The 18,145-nt window shown below is 47.0% G+C and overlaps 1 protein-coding gene across 3 annotated transcripts in view; it reads left to right on the top strand.

Annotated features, from left to right (window-relative positions):
* Positions 1 to 18,145, top strand: part of LOC114322476 (hyoscyamine 6-dioxygenase) — a 76,987-nt gene that overhangs the window by 47,585 nt on the left and 11,257 nt on the right. For 2 of the 3 annotated variants that reach the window (XM_082915610.1, XM_082915609.1), the window contains one exon: positions 17,959 to 18,022. The gene's annotated coding sequence lies outside the window, so the exon portion shown is untranslated. Of the gene's footprint in view, positions 1 to 5,948; positions 18,023 to 18,145 lie in introns of those variants that run through there. The other variant, XM_082915611.1, reaches the window with a different exon arrangement.

The following is an 18,145-nucleotide window of genomic DNA, read 5'->3' as shown; positions in this document are numbered from 1 at the left end:
CAAGTCCTCCAGCCAAGATTGTTAAGGTGCGGGATGGCGGTAAGACAGTTTACTACCTATGACGGGTCTTGGAGGGCAGGCTTCATACCTTGGGAGGATGGCCCTGAGACAAATAAATGTGACGATGACGAGTCCCAAGAAGAGTTAGTGGAGATGTCTGAGCCCGCCCCTAAATGCGTGAAAGTACTGAGTTGCAGTGGCAATGTGCAAAATGTCAATCCCGTCCTAAGGAAGAAGAAGCCCATTTCTTAAGCAGTGAAGAATGGAGGCAGCCATATGTCGACTACCTTGGAAATGACACATTGCCTAAGAACAAAGCCGATGCAATCAGAGTTAAGAGGCGGGCCCTCGACTTCTTCCTTGACCAAAGGATGAGGCAAATGAGGGGCCGAGGGAAGCCCACAAGACAGAACATCAAGGAGGGCAGCGATTATATGGACATCTCATTCACCTCGGCAAAGAGAGGGCAGCGATTATAGAACGTCAAAGAGAAAGCCAACTCAAGCAACCCCATTTTCCCTAGTGTACGGGTTCGAAGCTGTGTTATCAGTTGAGTTGGCAGTACCCTCAGTAAGAATGGCTATGTCAACACACTTAGTTCCAGACAGCAGAAAGAATGACATAGAGGCAACTGAAGAAAGAAGAGATCGGGCCTCGCGGGCAATGGAAAAGTATCATCAATCCGTAGCTCGTGCCTACAATCAATCTGTTCAGCACAAGAAGTTCAATAAAGGGGACTTGGTATGGGAGACAGTGGACGCAATCATGCGGGGGCAACCAATTCCCAAGTTCTCACCAAGATGGGAAGGCCCGTGCAAAGTTGCTGAGGCAAGCAACAGCGGGTACTACAAGTTGACAAAGAGTAGATGATGGGTTCAAAACTGGCCCTATCATCACCACGTTGTCTGCATGCTCGAGGAAACCATCGACTGCCTGATGCCTAGCTCTCATCCACGATAGGTTCAAACCGTTCCTCTCAAAGCCGCTCTGGTTTGCCTCGGCACTTTCCGCAAACTTGCTGGGGGTTGTCAGAATCTTCTTAGTAGCAAGGTCGCGAATGAAGCTGGCGAGTGACTCCAGCAGTGCGGTCTGCACCATAGATCTAGGAACGTTAAAAACAGTAAAGGTGCCGGGGTGCAGCGCCTGGATTCGGGGCGAGAGTGGAAACTGCTACGGAGGAGACCCAGTAACATAGAAAAGAAACTTTCTCTGAGGGCTGAGGGGACTCCCTCACACCCTCGCCAGCTTCAATCACTAGAGGGAGACTGGTGGAGCAACCAAAGGTCTGAGGACGATGCACTTCCCCTGAAGATGATTGCCCAACAGCATTGGAATAGGTAGATGCAGTGTTAGCGACCGGGTGAACTAGCCTCGCGAGAAAGACTGAAGCTGCCTGCATCGTCATGTCGCTCCGAAATGTGGTTATCCACCTGGTAGTCTCCAACGTTCAGATCTGGAACAGTAGTGGTATCCGTACCAGTATAAAAATCTTGGGATACCCCAAGGTCAGTTGGCACTTCCAGAAAATGAGTGGGGTACAAGTCTACCAGCTGTTGAGAGGTTACCGAAGTAACTGGGTTAGAGGTCCCAACGACAGCAGTAACAGTGTGGGTGGCTAAAGTGACAGCTACCTCTGCAAGTTGGTCCAAATTTAGAGGGGTCATAGCAGGAACAGTGGAAGCAGCCGCTACACTTGCACTCTCCTTCGCCACTTGGGCGTTCGGAAGTGGGGTCTGCTGAACCAATGGAGACTCAGTGGACTGGAAGGAACCACCAGATGCAGCTCCAAAGGGAGGTGGTGCAACTTCCAGCGGCTCTCTCATGCCGCTATATTCCCTTGGGGTCTCGGGGAAAAAATCATCTCCGCCGACAGAGGAAAGGTCGGAGTGCACAGAATCAGCAGGGTTTGGAGGCTCCGCACCCTCAGCAACTAGGCCGCCCGCAACAACTTCCACAGCAGAGGGAACTTCATTTTCTGCAGCCTCCACAACTGGCTCAGCCTCAGTAGTTGGTGCAGCCCCGGCACTTGGTTCTTCTTAAACATCTAGAAGTACTGCCCTGCGGGTCCTGAACCTTGTGACCCTTGTAGCAATGGGAAGGTAGTTGTCGTTGCCGTCGTCTGAATCTGAGGAAAGTCCGATGGCAGTAGAAGAACCTCCGGGGCCGGTGGCATGGTTGGTGGGCCCTGAAAAGAAAAAAGGTTATGTGATTACCAAAGTAAACATAAGAAGTTCAAGGAAGCAATGCAAAATATTTTCTAAGTATGGGTACGTTTCGGAGTCTCTTCCTACTTGGTGAGGCACGTGCTTCGGCAACTGATGCCGCTGCCTCTTGGGCTGCCCTTAGTCTGGAGCGGGTCGTTCGTAACTGTCGTGCCGACTTGAGGGGGAGCAATTTCCTCCAGACGGGTGACGCTTCTCCACGGTAGGTAGGGATAGAAGCTTGAAGTGACAGAATATACTGGTCTGTTTCCCTCAGCCAGAGGGCAGACGAAGAGATAAGTCAGGCTGTGGGATGGGTTCCATCGCAGGGACTACGGGAGCACTGTTGCAAAAGTTGAAGAAAGAATTGAGGTTGCAGTGCCAGAATAGCCTTTTACTGGGAGTAAAGGCGCCCTCTCTTCCAAGTGAGGGAAGCTCCATGAAGCCTAAGCCCTCCACAAGTAGAGCGGTATAATCACGGGCAAATCGCTGAAAGCTCTGTTGGTAATCGGTCTAAAGCGGAAGGGCATGTGGGACGCCCTGATCCATGTCGAACTGCTCAGGGACCTTGTCCGGTCGATAGATGACGCTAGACATGCCCTTCTCGTTCCACACGAGTAGAAATCCGGGGCGTATCATGGCAGCAATAAGAAGGGAGTTGGCCTAGACACTGTCGAGGGAGAAATCAACATGGCGAGCCTCGGAAAAATAGAATGGAACCACATAAATGCCTGGAAGAAGCTGAGTGAAAGGGCGGAACACACATTCCTCCATACAGTCTACATAATCTGCAAAGGGTCTGTTAGTGCCAAGACCAGACCACCGAGAGATGCGAGGGAGGAAGGGAGTGGCGCACTTGACTCGTGACAGGTTGACCCTTTGCATCTAGAACAGGACGACCCTCTGCATCAAGGACTTCGTCTGTGAAGAAAGGCTCATGTTCTTTAGGGACGGGGCCCGTGGCAGGGAATCTCTCATAGAAGAAAGCGGTCAGGAACTGAGCGTGTACAAAGCTCTACACATCATAGCGGGCCCATGGATCGCTCCATGTCCGAATGGATGAGGTCATGGCGGAAGTATAAGTTCCCCAAGAAGTGGGGGGCCAGAGGGATCTGGCTGCCGATGTAAAGTTTGACAGCCAAAGGGAACACCAGAGGGTTAATATTCTCCGCAAGGCTGCTGGGGAGAACAAAAAAAACAAAAATGAAGTAACTGACGAAGGCGGCCAAGTACAAGTCGCTGCGGTAGCCCGGCCCAACTGTGGAGTTGCGACTTTCCTTTGTGATGTCGCCTACAACTGGTTGCAGCTCCTTGAAGAAATGCTTCAGCCAAAAAGATAAGTGGTTTTGTCCCTCTTGGGCCTCTCCTGGAGTAGTTCCCCAATCCTAAGATCAGACCAAGAGCCATACTTCCACGCCTCTCGAAAGGCTCCTTGGAGGGCAGTGACAGCAACTTGTTCTGCAGGAGTCAGGGACGCTGGATCGAAGGGGTGATCTCCATGAGTGCTCAGGCGCAGAAGGACGCAACATCTTCGAGGGTTGGAGTTATCTCCCCCCAAGCCAAAGAAAAAGTGTGTGTGTCGCGGCTCCAGCGGGAGACAACCATATCAGTGTTGGTCTGTACTTTGCGCACTGATAACACCCTCGAAATCGAAACGGCATTGTAAAGACGAACATCCTGCAATTGCTGCTTGAACCCACCATCTGCAATGATGTCATCAACCCAGAGGGACCAGCCTGTTGAAGGGCCCGAGTGAGTGTGATAGTAGATGTATGAATGGGGAAAGTCACCACGCTCCACACGAAACCTCAGCGCAGAGACTGGGTTCACCATGTCAGCATCATCCAAAGCAGCCTCACTAAAAGGAAGCAGAGGCTCCTCCAAAGGAAGGGCACAGGAACGAAGGAGTCAACTGCCTTCCAGAAAGGATCAGCTAGCCCTCCGAAGTATGAGGCCCTCCTCCACTCAGTAGGGGGTGGGTCAACCCTGTCGAGTAGAAACCTTGTGCTGGCCATAAGGAAGTATAAAGAAAAGTAAAGAAGACTTTGGAAAGTGCGGACAAAGAAGAGAAGAAGACAAGGAGACAGAAAGTGTGTTTGGGCGGAAGTTGGGGACCAGTGGACCCAAGGGCGCTATTTATAAAGAAAGTAGCAACAGGGCGTCGACTCGCTTCCTTAGGCCCATTATGACTCTTCAGTCAAGAGGGTAATCCTTTTAAGAGCCGACACAACTTCTGACCCAACCGACGCAACCCTTGGGTTACTTGTTGGCGTCATGCACGCGCGGGAAACCAAGAATGTGTCCCCCACTGGGGCGGGGGGTAAATCTAGAGGGTCAGAAATTAAACCCCGACTTAAGTATGGACCTAGGTACTGAGGTCGCCCCAAAGAGGCGACCAGAAATGAAAAAGGAGCATGGGCTAAAGTCCAAGGGAAGTGGCCAACAGTGAGCCGGAGTAGGTCCGACCCGCCAAGGGTCCAAACAGTCTCCACGAAGGAAAATGACCGAGTCAAGTTGCAACGGGAACACATGCGACGGTCAAGTTGCAGAGGGAATACATGCAGCGGAGAAGTTGTCGAGGTACTTTGCCTTAGTGCCGCCATTCCTAATATCTTCGGCTCTACCGCCATCCAAAGTTGATGAGGGAAGGAGAAAGCCGAAGCAACTAAGTTGCAGAGGCGAAAGTTGCGACGACCACGTTGCAGAGGCACTTTGTCTTAGCGTCGCCATTCCAAGTATTTTCGATTCCGTCGCCACCTGGAATTGCTGAGGGAAGAAGAGAACCGAAGCTACCAAGTTGCAGAGGCGCCTAAGTTGCATAGGCACTTTGTCAGCGCCGCCATCTCCAATATTGTCGGTTATGGCATTTGAACTTGCCACGGGAAATAACTACCACAGCAACTACTGCTGCCGCAACCAACTTGCGGAGGGAACATCCCGCCAAGGTGATAGCAGCCTCTGGGAAAAGCTTCCCCTCTGCAAGTAGAGGGTAATGCCTGGCGCTAATAGCAGGTCCTAAGGCATTACTAGCCCAGGGCTGATAGCAGGCCCCAAAATTCATTTAACTTGGCACTGATAGCAGGCCCCAAGACTTACTGGTTAGAGCTGATGGCAGGCCTAGGGTACCAGTTTACCGCGGCGATCCCGCGAAGATGGGAGCAGGGTAGCCGGATCATAAGGGACTCCCTTTCCATTACCCAGGTCATAGACCTGCCTTAGTCACACGGGCAGAACTAAGGAAGCCCCTTGGGCTTGGTACTAAGGAACAGCACGGCTGATAGCAGGCTTGGCTGTGGCCTTCACCCTGGGAAGCTGGGGAGTTTGTGGTTAGGTGGCTAAGGGTGAAGGCTTCGCTGCAGTGAGCACGAACGTAGTCAATAGCAGACTAATGGAGTCTGGAGAATGCATGCAGTGGCCAAGTAGAACTGAGAAGGCAAGTGCAGTAGCAAGGTTTACCGCTGCAAGTGAACTTGCTGAGGTTCGAGCTGAGAAGGCAAGTGCAGCGGCAAACGCTCCCGTTGCAACTGCACTTGCTGAGGCTCAAGAGGGAGTTACAACGCTAAACACTTCCGTCGCAACTACACTTGCTGAGGCTCAAAAAGGTAGTTGCGGAGGCAAACAGTTAGGCCTAGTTTGGGAAGACTAAATAAGTACACTTTTTGACTTTTTATGAAATATGGGTTGGGTTTGAATTGGGTTTGAAGTGATGTGTTAGAGAGATGATGTGACTTAAATAGGATAGTGACTTTTTGACTTTTTTTCTTTTTTCAATCATGCCAAACTTGGCCTTAGTACACAGTAAATGCAGAAGGACACGTGGCACCTTCAGCCTGGTGGCTCAATGCAAAATATTCCATGTGATCATCTAGGACACATGTCCTCTCTCTATTTGGCCACTTGGTGTCCTCTTGGTGCAAAGGAAAAGCCTATATAAATAGGACCCATTTCCCAAGGTTCAACAAGAGGAATTTTGGGGATTTGGGGGAGATGCTGCCTATTTTGGCACTGCCATACATTTCTTCTTGAGCTACTTGCTTCACCCTCACCCAGCTGCACACTCTCCAACTTCCAGACAGTTGCTGCTGCTCATTCGCAAGCCACTTCCACCATTCTTGGACCATTAGCATAGTTTTGCCTCTCTAATCACCTTCACTAACCTCGAACCCCGCTATATTTCTGGCGATTCCACTGGAGAGGCTGCTTTGTTGATGGTTCATACCCGTAGTGGTTTAAACACCATACTGGAAAAAATGGCAGAGGATGATGTTCAGCAGGGCTCTTCAAATGGCGGAGTAGCACATGCGGAGGGCCGTGACCACAGTGTTGTGATTGAGGCAGTTCAGTCACTCCAGGATATCCAGAGGGAGATCTTGGCAGCTTTGCAAACTCTCACTGAGGCTATTATGGCCATGGCTTCTCGACCAACTCCAGCGCAAGCACCTCCGCCCGTAGCAGTCCCAAACCCAGTGCCTAACCAGTTCCTTGAGGTTCGGGCTCCGATCCAGGTGCCTCCGGCGGTACTTCAGGCGAACGGTGCGGCTGCTGGTTCAGTTACCCATGAGCAGACTGGACCATTCCAGCCCACTCACTTTGTTACTCTAGCCGTTATACAAGCTATGCTCGAGCAAGAGCGTAGCAAGAAGCAACTCCCATCTCTCCCCGACTCAGATGTGAGGGCCCCATACTCTCAGGAGATATTGACCATGCCATACCCAACTGGGTATACAGTGCCCAAGTTTATTAAGTTTGATGGAAAACAAGGCAATGCCAGAGAACAGGTGATGAGGTTCTTTGAAACTCTTGGTGTCCATGGCAGTGACCACTCTCTGCGCCTTCGGGAGTTCTCCAAGTCCACTTACTGAAAGGGCTTGCACCTGGTATGTGAACTTGGCTCCCAACTAGATCAAGAGTTGGGAGGAGATGGTGAACAAGTTCCACACGAAGTTCTTCCAAGTTTAAGAGAAAGTTACAACCCTCGCCCTTGGGCGAGATGTCCAAAAGGAGGGCGAAGATATACTGGGCTATGTTAAGCGGTTCCAAGATAAGGCTATTTACTGTCATGAAACAGTGGATGAGGCCCATTTAGTCAGCATATGTGTGGAGGGTGCCATACGCGACTACAAAATTTTCTCGGTGAATCATAGTCTGCCTACCATTTCAACCTTGATTGAGGCAGCTCGGAACCTCAGTACCACTGGTCCCTTGCACAGATCTCGTGACAGCCACCGCTACCCTCGCAGTAGCAAAGTTGCTGGGGTAACCTCTGCAGGAGGGAGCCGCTCGTAAGGGGAGGCGACGTCCTCTTGGAAGAGAAAGAGTTATAAGGGCAGAAATCCATGTCCTTGCGGCGTTGAGAATGTTAAGGCTCTGGTTTGAGAATGGGTAGCTGATGGTGAACTTACCTTGCCTCCAGTTGATGTCCCTCCAACCAAGCGACAAAGAAAGCCCAGATTATTATGTCTATCACAGAACCACCAGACACCCTACTAGGGACTGTTGGACTTTGAAAAGTATCTTCAAGAAGAAAGTTGACGCAAATGAGCTGAAGTTCAAAGATGCCGGTAACCGTGATGTGCGAAAGGACCCTTATCCTAACCACAAGGGAAAGGGAAAGAATGTACATATATGATTGGCTATCTCAAGCCTGTGCATGATCAAGTGCATATGGCGTCTTACTATGATGAGTTAGAAGAAATTGCAACCGGCCAACTCCATGAGACAGTGTACCTGCAGAGGCAAAATTCGCAGAGGATGCTAATGCCCAGGCCTTACAAAACTCTGTTAAGTTTCGCGTCTTCTTTGACCAGTTGGGGCTGAGCCAAGCCGCCTAGTTGGAAGCAAGAAAAACCCTCATTAATATCTTTGAAGTGCACCATGATGAAGTTGCTGAGGCTAAGGAGTATGCGCCTCGGCGCATCCAGGAAGCTTATGGGGCCATTACTTTTTCAAAGGCAGACAGAGCAGACCAATTTCCCCATAATCGTCCTCTTTTTGTCACAGCATACATCAATGATGTAGAGTTCAAGCGTGTTTTCCTTGATGGCGGGGGCGTCCATAAACATCATCACTATTGACACGTTTGCAAAGGCTGGTGTCCCAGAGTCCAGGATGGTTCGCCAACCCATCACTGTGACGGGTTTTGGCGGCGAGAAAAAAGATACCAAGGGCCATGTGGTCGTGGACTTAGCAGTTGGTGAGATCCGTTCCGCAACCAAGGTTCATGTGATTGAAGCGGACACTAATTGCCACATGATACTTGGCAGAGCTTGGATGCACCGATAACGGAGCTATCCCGTCGAGTTATCACCAATGCGTGAAGGCAAAGGTGGAAAAGCGCACCGTAACCATATAAATGCGTTTGAACAGCCATTTGGGGTTAAGGAGGCACACTATTCGGATGCAGTTTTCTTTACTGAGTTGTCAATCCTGCCAGAAGTTTGGGAACTTGATACATGCACTGGCGGTTGAGCTGCACAACATCAAGACCCCTTATCTGTTCCATACTTGGGCATTTGACAGCGCAGCAATCAAAAGGCCACAGATTGCAGCGACTGAAGCTAGTACCAAGTGGGTGGAGGCTATACCGATGAGGAAGGCAGACGGGGCAGGAGTAGCCAACTTCATCAGAGAAAGCATAATCTGTAGGTTTGGCATACCAAAAGTGATGCTGTCCGACAATGGAACTCCCTTTGCAAATCGTCATGTAGGAAGACTGCTGAACGCCTACCAGATCAAGCAGCACAAGTCTAATCCATATTACCCCCAAGGGAGTGGACAAGCTGAGGCAACCAACAAAACCATCATCCGATTATTGAGTAAAATGATGGATGATACAGGGGGCACATGGTCTGAACGACTCCCCGTAGCACTCTGGGCGTATAGAATGTCAAAAGAGAAAGTCAACTCAGGCAACCCCATTTTCCCTAGTGTACGGGTCCGAAGCTGTGTTACCAGTTGAGTTGGCAGTACCCTCAGCAAGAATGGCTATGTCAGCACACTTAGTTCCAGACAGCAGAAAGAATGACATAGAGGCAGCTGAAGAAAGAAGAGATCGGGTCTCGCGGGCAATGGAAAAGTATCATCAATTCGTAGCTCGTGCCTACAATCAATCTGTTCAGCATAAGAAGTTCGATAAAGAGGACTTGGTATTGAAGATAGTGGACGCAATCATGCGGGGGCAATCAATTCCCAAGTTCTCACCAAGACGGGAAGGCCCCTACAAAGTTGCTGAGGCAAGCAGCAGCAGGTACTACAAATTGACAAGAGTAGATGATAGGTTCCGAACTGGCCCTATCTTCGCCACGTTGTCTGCATGCTCGAGGAAACCATCGACTGCCTGTGGCCTATCCCTCATCCACGATAGGTCCAAACCGTTCCTCTCAAAGCCGCTCAGGTTTGCCTCGGCACTTTCCACGAACTTGCTAGGGGTTGTCAAAATCTTCTTAGTAGCAAGGTCACGAATGAAGCTGGCGAGTGACTCAGTGCAGTGGGAGCAGCTACGGAGGAGACCCAATAACTTAGAAAAGAAACTTTCTCTGAGGGCTAAGGGGACTCCCTCACACCCCCCCGCCAGCTTCAATCACTGGAGGGAGACTGGTGGAGCAACCAAAAGTCTAAGGACGACGCACTTCCCCTGAAGATGATTGCCCAACAGCATTGGAATTGGTAGATGAAGCGTTGGCGACCGGGTGAACTAGCCTCGCGAGAGAGACTAAAGCTGCCTACATCGTCATGTCGCTCCGAAAAGAGGTCATCCATCTGGTAGTCTCCAACGTTCAGATCTGGAACAGCAATGGTATCCATCCCAGTATAAAAATCTTGGGATACCCCAAGGTCAGCTGGCACTTCCGAAAAGTGAGTGGGGTACAAGTCTGCCAGCTGTTGAGAGGTTGCCGAAGCAACTGGGTCAGAGGTCCCAACGACAGCAGTAACAGTGTGGGTGGCTAAAGTGACAGTTACCTCTGCAAGTCGATCCCAATTTAGAGGGGTCACAACAGGAATAGTGGAAGCAGCCGTTACACTTGCACTCTCCTCAACCACTTGGGCGTTCGGAAGTGGGGTCTGCTGAACCAATGGAGACTCAGTGGACTGGGAGGAACCACCAGATGCAGCTCCAAAGGGAGGTGGTGCAACTTCCAGCGACTCTCTCATGCTGCTATCTTCCCTTACGGTCTCAACGAAAAAATCATGTCTGCCAACAGAGGAACGGTCAGAGTGCACAGAATCAGCGAGGTTTGAAGGCTTTGCATCCTCAGCAACTAGGCCGCCCGCAACAACTTCGACAGCAGGGGGAACTTCATTTTCTGCAGCCTCCACAACTGGCTCTGCCTCAGTAGTTGGTGCGACCCCAGCACTTGGTTCTTCTTCAACATCTGGAAGTACTGCCCTGCTGGATGGGTTCCATCGCAGGGACTACGGGAGCACTGTTGCAAAAGTTGAAGAAAGAATCGAGGTTGCGGTGACAGAACAACCTTTTACTGGGAGTAAAGGCACCCTCTCTTCCAAGTGAGGGAAGCTCCATGAAGCCTAAGCCCTCCACAAGTAGAGCGGTATAATCACGGGCAAACCGCTGAAAGCTCTAGTGGTAATCAGTCTGAAGCGGAGGGGCATGTGGGACGCCCTGATCCATGCCAAACTGCTCAGGGACCCTGTCCGGTCGATAGATGACGCTGGACATGCCTCCTCATTCCACACGGGTAGAAATCCGATGCGTATCATGGCAGCAATAAGAAGGGAGGTGGCCTGGACATCGTCAAGGGAGAAATCAAAATGGCGAGCCTCGGAAAAATAGAATGGAACCACAGAAATGCCTAGAAAAAGCTGAGTGAAAGGGCGGAACACACACTCCTCCATGCGGTCTACATAATCTGCAAAGGGTTTGTTGGTGCCAAGACCAAACCACCGAGAGATGCGAGGGAGGGAGTGGCGCACTTGCCTCGTGACAGGTGGACGAAATCATGCGGGGGCAACTAATTCCCAAGTTCTCACCAAGATGGGAAGGCCCGTGCAAAGTTGCTGAGGCAAGCAATAGCGGGTACTACAAGTTGACAAGAGTAGATGATGGGTTCAAAACTGGCCCTATCTTCGCCACGTTGTCTGCATGCTCGAGGAAACCATCGACTGCTTGATGCCTATCTCTCATCCACGATAGGTCCAAACCGTTCCTCTCAAAGCCGCTCTGGTTTGCCTCGGCACTTTCCACGAACTTGCTCGGGGTGGTCAGAATCTTCTTAGTAACAAGGTCGCAAATGAAGCTGGCGAGTGACTCCAGCAATGCTGTCTGCACCATAGATCCAGGAACGTTAAAAGCAGGAAAGGTGCCGGGGTGCAACACCTGGATGCGGGCCGAGAGTGGGAGCAACTGCGGAGGAGAACCAATAACTTAGAAAAGAAACTTTCTCTGAGGGCTGAGGGGACTCCCTCACACCCCTGCCCGCTTCAATCACTAGAGGGAGACTGGTGGAGCGACCAAAGGTCTGAGGACGACGCACTTCCCCTGAAGATGATTGCCCAACAACATTGGAATGGGTAGATGCAGCGTTGGCAACCAGGTGAACTAGCCTCGTGAGAAAAACTAAAGCTGCCTGCACCGTCATGTCGCTCCGTAAAGAGGTCATCCATCTGGTAGTCTCCAACGTTGAAATCTGGAACAACAGTGGTATCCATTCCAGTATAAAAATCTTGGGATACCCCAAAGTCAGCTGGCACTTTCGGAAAGTGAGTGGGGTACTGCCAACTGTTCAGAGGTTACCGAAGCAACTGGGTCAGAGGTCCCAGCGACAGCAATAACAATGTGGGTGGCTAAAATGACAGTTACCTCTGCAAGTCGGTCCAAATTTAGAGGGGCCACAGCAGGAACAGTGGAAGCAGCCGCTACACTTGCACTCTCCTCTGCCACTTGGGCGTTCGAAAGTGGGGTCTTCTGAACCAATGGAGACTCAGTGGACGGGGAGGAACCACCAGATGCAGCTCCAAAGGGAGGTGGTGTAACTTCCAACGGCTCTCTCATGCCGCAATCTTCCCTTAGGGTCTCAAGGAAAAAATCCTCTCCGCCAAATAGAGGAACGGTCGGAGTGCACAGAATCAGCGAGGTTTGGAGGCTCTGCACCCTCTAACTAGGCCGCCCGCAACAACTTCCACAGCAAGGGGAACCTCATTTTCTACAGCCTCCACAACTGGCTCAGCCTCGATAGTTGGTGCGGCCCCAGCACTTGGTTCTTCTTCAACATCTGGACGTACTGCCGACAGAGGAACGGTCGAAGTGCACAGAATCAGCGGGGTTTGGAGGCTCTGCTCCCTCAACTTGGCCGACCGAAACAACTTCCACAGCAGGGGGAACTTCATTTTCTACAACCTCCACAACTGGCTCAGCCTCAGTAGTTGGTGCGGCCCCAGCACTTGGTTCTTCTTCAACATCTGGAAGTACTGCCCTGCCGGTCCTGAACCTTGTGACCCTTGTAGCAATGGGAAGGTCATCGTCGTTGTCGTCGTCTGAATCTGAGGAATTTCCGATGGCAGTAGAAGAACCTCTGGGACCGGTGGTATGGCCGGTGGGCCCTGAAAAGAAAAAAGGTTATGTGATTACCAAAGTAAATGTAAGAAGTCCAAGGAATGTGATTTTCGGTTAGTGATGCTTCCAGCCCAATCTGCATCTGTATGTACTTCCACTTGAAGATGTCCTTGTTTTTTTAATATCAAGCCTTTATCAGGAGTTCCCTTTAGATACCTTAGGATCCTGTGTGCTTCTTCAAAGTGCTCCTTTCCTGGTGAATGCATGAATTGGCTTACTCTGCTTACTGCGAATGCTATGTCGGAACGTGTGTGAGATTAGTATATCAATCTTCAACAGGTCTCTGAAACTGGTATATATTCACCACATCTTAAATTCTAGCATGCTGTAGCTTCAAGTTGAGCTTGGTTGGTGTTTCAGCAGCTTTACATCCGAGCAAGCCTGTTTCTTTGAGCAAGTCAATTGTGTACTTGCGCTAAGTGACAAAAATGCCCTCCTTAGATATAGCGAACTCCATTCCAAGAAAGTATCTTAGTGCTCCAGGACCTTTATCTCGAAATCTTTAGCAAGTCCCTTCTTTAACTTTTTCGATTCGGCACTATCATTACCTGTTAGAATTATGTCATCTACATAAACAATCAAGATAGCTACTTTACCTTCTCTTGAGTGTTTATAGAACATAGTATGGTCTGCTTGGCTTTAACTGTATCCAAGGTTTTTTACGACCTTCCCAAAGCGTTCAAACCACGCCTTTGGGGATTGTTTTAGGCCGTATAGAGACTTGTTTAATTTGCAGACTTTATCTATACCAAACTTCTTTTCAAAACCTGGAGGTAGGTTCATATAGACTTCTTCTAGATTTCCATTTAAGAAGGCGTTTTTTACGTTTAATTGATGTAGAGGCTAGCTGGAATTAACTGCTAGTGACAATAAAACCCGAATTGAGTTCATCTTGGCAACTGGAGCAAAGGTTTCTTGGTAGTCAATCCCGAGGGTTTGTGTGAACATTTTTGCCACGAGTCTCACCTTATATATTTCCACGCTACCATCAACTTTGCACTTCACTATAAATTCCCATTGGCACCCCATTGTCTTTTTGTCGTTAGGCAAATTCACTGACATCCAAGTACCGTTGTTTTCTAGAGCATTCATCTCTTCCGTAACTGTTGATTTCCAATTTGGATCATCCAAGGCTTCCTTAATAATTCTAGGAACAAACAGGTTAGATATTTTTGAAGTAAATGCTCTATGACTTTTGGAAAGTTTATCATAAGATAAATATTTCGCAATGGAATGTTGAGTACATTTTTGAATTCCTTTCCTAATGGCTAGAGGAAGATCACAATCTGTGGGTATAACATTAGGTAAAACCGCCGAAGGAAATGGAGATAAAGTAGAGACAGATGATGGAGGAACCAGATTAGGAATACCTGAACTACTTGAGGGACCTTTTTTAAGAGATTCTGATTGGCTTTGTGGTAGAGTGGTTGGCTAGTCTTTACTTTTTCTTTGAGTATTTTTCTGAGCATAAACCAAAAACTCAGGTTCGGGAACAGTTTGCTCCAATTGTAGTATTTCTCCCCCTGCTTGTGAGCAAGGTTGTTAAAATCGGGATCCTAAGTAGGATCGGTGAGAGGGTCTGGTGGATCGGATCGTAGGATCAGATCGAGAATCGTAAGATCCTACTTTCTATTAAAAAAAAAGATAAAAATTAAAATTAAAATGATACATATTAAAAATAAGGTGAAAAATCATAAGATCTACGATCTTACTTGCGATCCTACCTACGATCCTATACGATCCCATACGATCCTACACGATCCTATGCGATCCTACACGATCCTACTTGCGATCCTGTTATAACATCGATCCTACAACGATCTGGATCGTTTTGGCAAAGTAGGACAATCCTACGATCCGGATCGCGATTTTAACAACCATGCTTGTGAGCCTTCTTTGTTTGGAGAAGTTAGACTGGGATTTCCTTCGTTCTTTATATTTTGAATACCCTGTTTCTGTTCTTGTTTTTCAGAAACCATGGGATGGAGATCGAATAGGATTTGGTAAGGGATCCGAAGTTGTCTGCCAAAAATTTTCTTCCTTTCTCTTTTTCTCCCCTTGAAGGGAATTTTTGGTAAAATAGGATTGAGTTTCAAGAAAGGAGACATCCATAATTACCCGAATGTTTTTTGTTTGAGGATTATAACACTTTTTTTTGCTCTAAGATCAAGTGTGGATCGAATTTGGCTGGGTTAATTCTGCAATCAAGAAAGATTTTTTTGAAATATTCTAGGGGTGCGACATATTGCAAAACCCGGGTAGGCATTCTGTTAATTAAGTAAGAGGTTGTCAAAATGGCATCTCCCCATAGATATTTGGGAACATACATAGAGAACATTATGGCTCAGGCTACTTCCAGTAAATGCTTATTTTTTCTTTCGGCAATATCATTTTGTTGAGGAGTGTCACGACATATTGATTGATGAAAATACCTTTTTCCCTTAAAAAATTCCCTAGATATTCATTGAAGTACTCTTTTCCATTATCAGCTCGAAAAATACTAATTTTTGAATGAAATTGATTGTCAACCATTTTGTAAAAATCTTGAAACACGTTTTTTGCTTCAGATTTGTCTTTCATCAAATAAACCTAGCAAAGCCGAGTGTGATCATCTATAAAAGTTACAAACCACTTTACACCAGTCATGGTGGTAACCTTGGAGAAACCCCACATCACTATGAATTAAGTAGAATGGTTTAGAGGCACGGTAGGGTTTTGTAAGATAAGTAGTTCGATGACTTTTAGATTAATAACAACTTTCACATTGAAAAGACGAACAATCCAAATTTTTAAACAAGTTAGGAAACAAATGTTTAAGATATGAAAAACTAGGATGTTCTATTCTAAAATGCCAAAGCATTATTTGCTCGCGAGCCGAAAGTGAACTAATACTACAACCATAGCCTTGAGTTGTTTTATTGCTGGATATGTCATCATCAAAGTAGTAAAGACCATTGACCATTCTAGCACTGCCAATCAACCTCCCCAAGTTTCGGTTCTGAAATTCACAATGAGAGTCAAAGAAAACAACACGACAGTGTGAGTTTTTGGATAATTTACTGACAGACAACAACTTGCAGGCCAGTTTAGGAACATGAAGGATAGAGTGAAGAGTAATATTTTCTAAAATTTTTGTTTGAACTTTTCCTTCAATGGGTGAGAAATTGCCATCGGCAATCCTAACTCTTTTACTTTCAGAACAAAATAAATAAGTATTGAACAAAGAAGAGAAAGAAGTCATGTGATCAGATGCCCCCGAATCAATGATCCAAGGGACAGAATTTTCTTTACAAGATAGAGCCATAAGGGTTGCTACCTGTCTGTGCAAGAGAACCACTAGGAGTGCTGGATAAAGAATTGGATTTTAGCAGTTTAAGAAGATAATCCATCTACTCCTTACTGAACAGACTTACTTCAACCTCATTGGGATAGAAGGATGCACGAATTAGTTTGTCACTTGATTTGCAGCTCTTCCAAGTTACAGGCTTCCCATGGATCTTCTAGCAATTTTATCGAGTATGGCGTGGTTTATTGCAATAATCACACCATACTCGAGATTTTTCATTCTTCCATGGTTTAAAAACCTTGTTTGCACTTGCATCTGATGCAATCATGGCTGAGTTTTCCACAGGTGTAGCAGCTCCCTTTTTCCCAAGCGTCACATTCCTACGGCTTTCTTCTCTCCTAACTTCAGCAAAGACATCACCAATAGGAGGCAGAGGTTGGCAGCCAATTATTCTCCCTCTGACTTCATCAAATTCGATGTTTAAGCCGGCAAGGAATTTGTAGATACGGTGATCCTTCACTATCTTTCTGTTGTGATTGTAGTCCTCGGTTGACTTCCACTCATAATCATTGAACATGTCGAAATCTCGCCACAACCTTCTCAGAGAATTGAAGTACTTAGTGATACTGTCCTCTCCTTTACGAATGTCACTAAGTTTAATTGTCAACTCATATATTTGGGACTGATTTCCCAAATCCGAATACATCTGGGTGATATTATCCTAGAGTTCTTTGGCTGTTGGATAACACATATAGTTGGAGCTGATATCTTCCTCCATGGAATTCACTAACCATGTCATGACCATGGAGTTTTCAGCATCCCTGGTAGCATATGCCGAGTCCTCTTTTGCTGGTGCCTTCTTCTCTCCTGTTAAGTTTCCGATCTTTCCTCGGCCCCGAATGTACATCTGGATGGATTGAAACCAACGCAAGAAATTATCACCATTGAGTTTAATGCTGGTGATTTGCACCGAGTGAGAATCAGTGTTGGAGACATGTTTCTCAATGTTTTTCGGTGAAACGGTAACAGTGGATTCAAATGTGGTTTCTGATATGGTGAAGGACAGCTTGCTGGTTTTAGGATTACCTCAAAAGGGTCAGGGAATAAGTCCTTAGCTTTGATACCATGAAAGCTAGAAAGAACAATATTTATTATTCTCATATTTAAACAATGTACATAGCACCTCTATTTATAGGAGACACAAGGCATAAAATTAGGAATTGATTAGCTACTGATTTTGAGGACTGATTAGCTACTATTTAGCTACTAATTTTGATCCTAATAAACTTTCCTATTCTATAGTATTGACTAAATCTAAATGTTTACAGTTGTGATATCCAAAAGAATTCAGCCATATCCTGGAAGAATTATTTTCTTTCCATTTCCAACATTGAATATAGTTGATATTTGTTAGTTTTCCTTTTCTCGGCTTCTGTGGCACATAGGCATTGTTCATCATGCTATGCTTTTTCAGGGGTAAGTGTTTTATTGCCATAAAAGGGGATTTACAATGAAGCTCATGACATGCCAAAGGCAATACCCCCTCTAAAAGAGAGCTTACGCCTAGCTTGCAGAACAATTAAACCTCAGCAATTGGCATTTTAGGATAGAAATTTGTGTCCTTTGCAAATCCTTAGAGCCTGGGGTCAAGAGAAAATTGAGAAACTAATTGGCATGAGTAGTATTTTATTTTTGAGTTACTGCTTATGTCGACAAATTGGCTTTCATACTTAACCAAAAAAAAAAGAACAAGAAAAAGAAAAAACAAGAATAGGGTTAAGTTAGTAGTTTATTGGTGGTAGTTGCTACATAATTGATTTCTGTTGGGCTATATATAATAAATCCACATGTTTTTTGGGAGATAAATGTAGTCCTTTTTTTATTCACTGGCAACTGAGCAGCGAGTAGTAACACAAGTGATGAAGACTAAAGAATTCCTCAACTGAGCAGTGAGTCAACAACCAGGTAATCTCAGTTATCACTCAAGAATTCCTTCACTTACATTGCTGCTATTGCTTGGAAATGGAGACTAAATTGGGCGTAGGTTTTTTTTGGTTTTTAATTTTTTCATTTATCCTTTTCGATGTT

The sequence above is a fragment of the Camellia sinensis genome, chromosome 2, assembly GCF_055761805.1.
Source record: "Camellia sinensis isolate YWXY chromosome 2, ASM5576180v1, whole genome shotgun sequence".
In the NCBI taxonomy this organism is placed as follows: Eukaryota; Viridiplantae; Streptophyta; class Magnoliopsida; order Ericales; family Theaceae; genus Camellia; species Camellia sinensis.
Note: the sequence above shows the minus strand (reverse complement) of the source record. Positions and strands in the feature narration are given on the sequence as shown.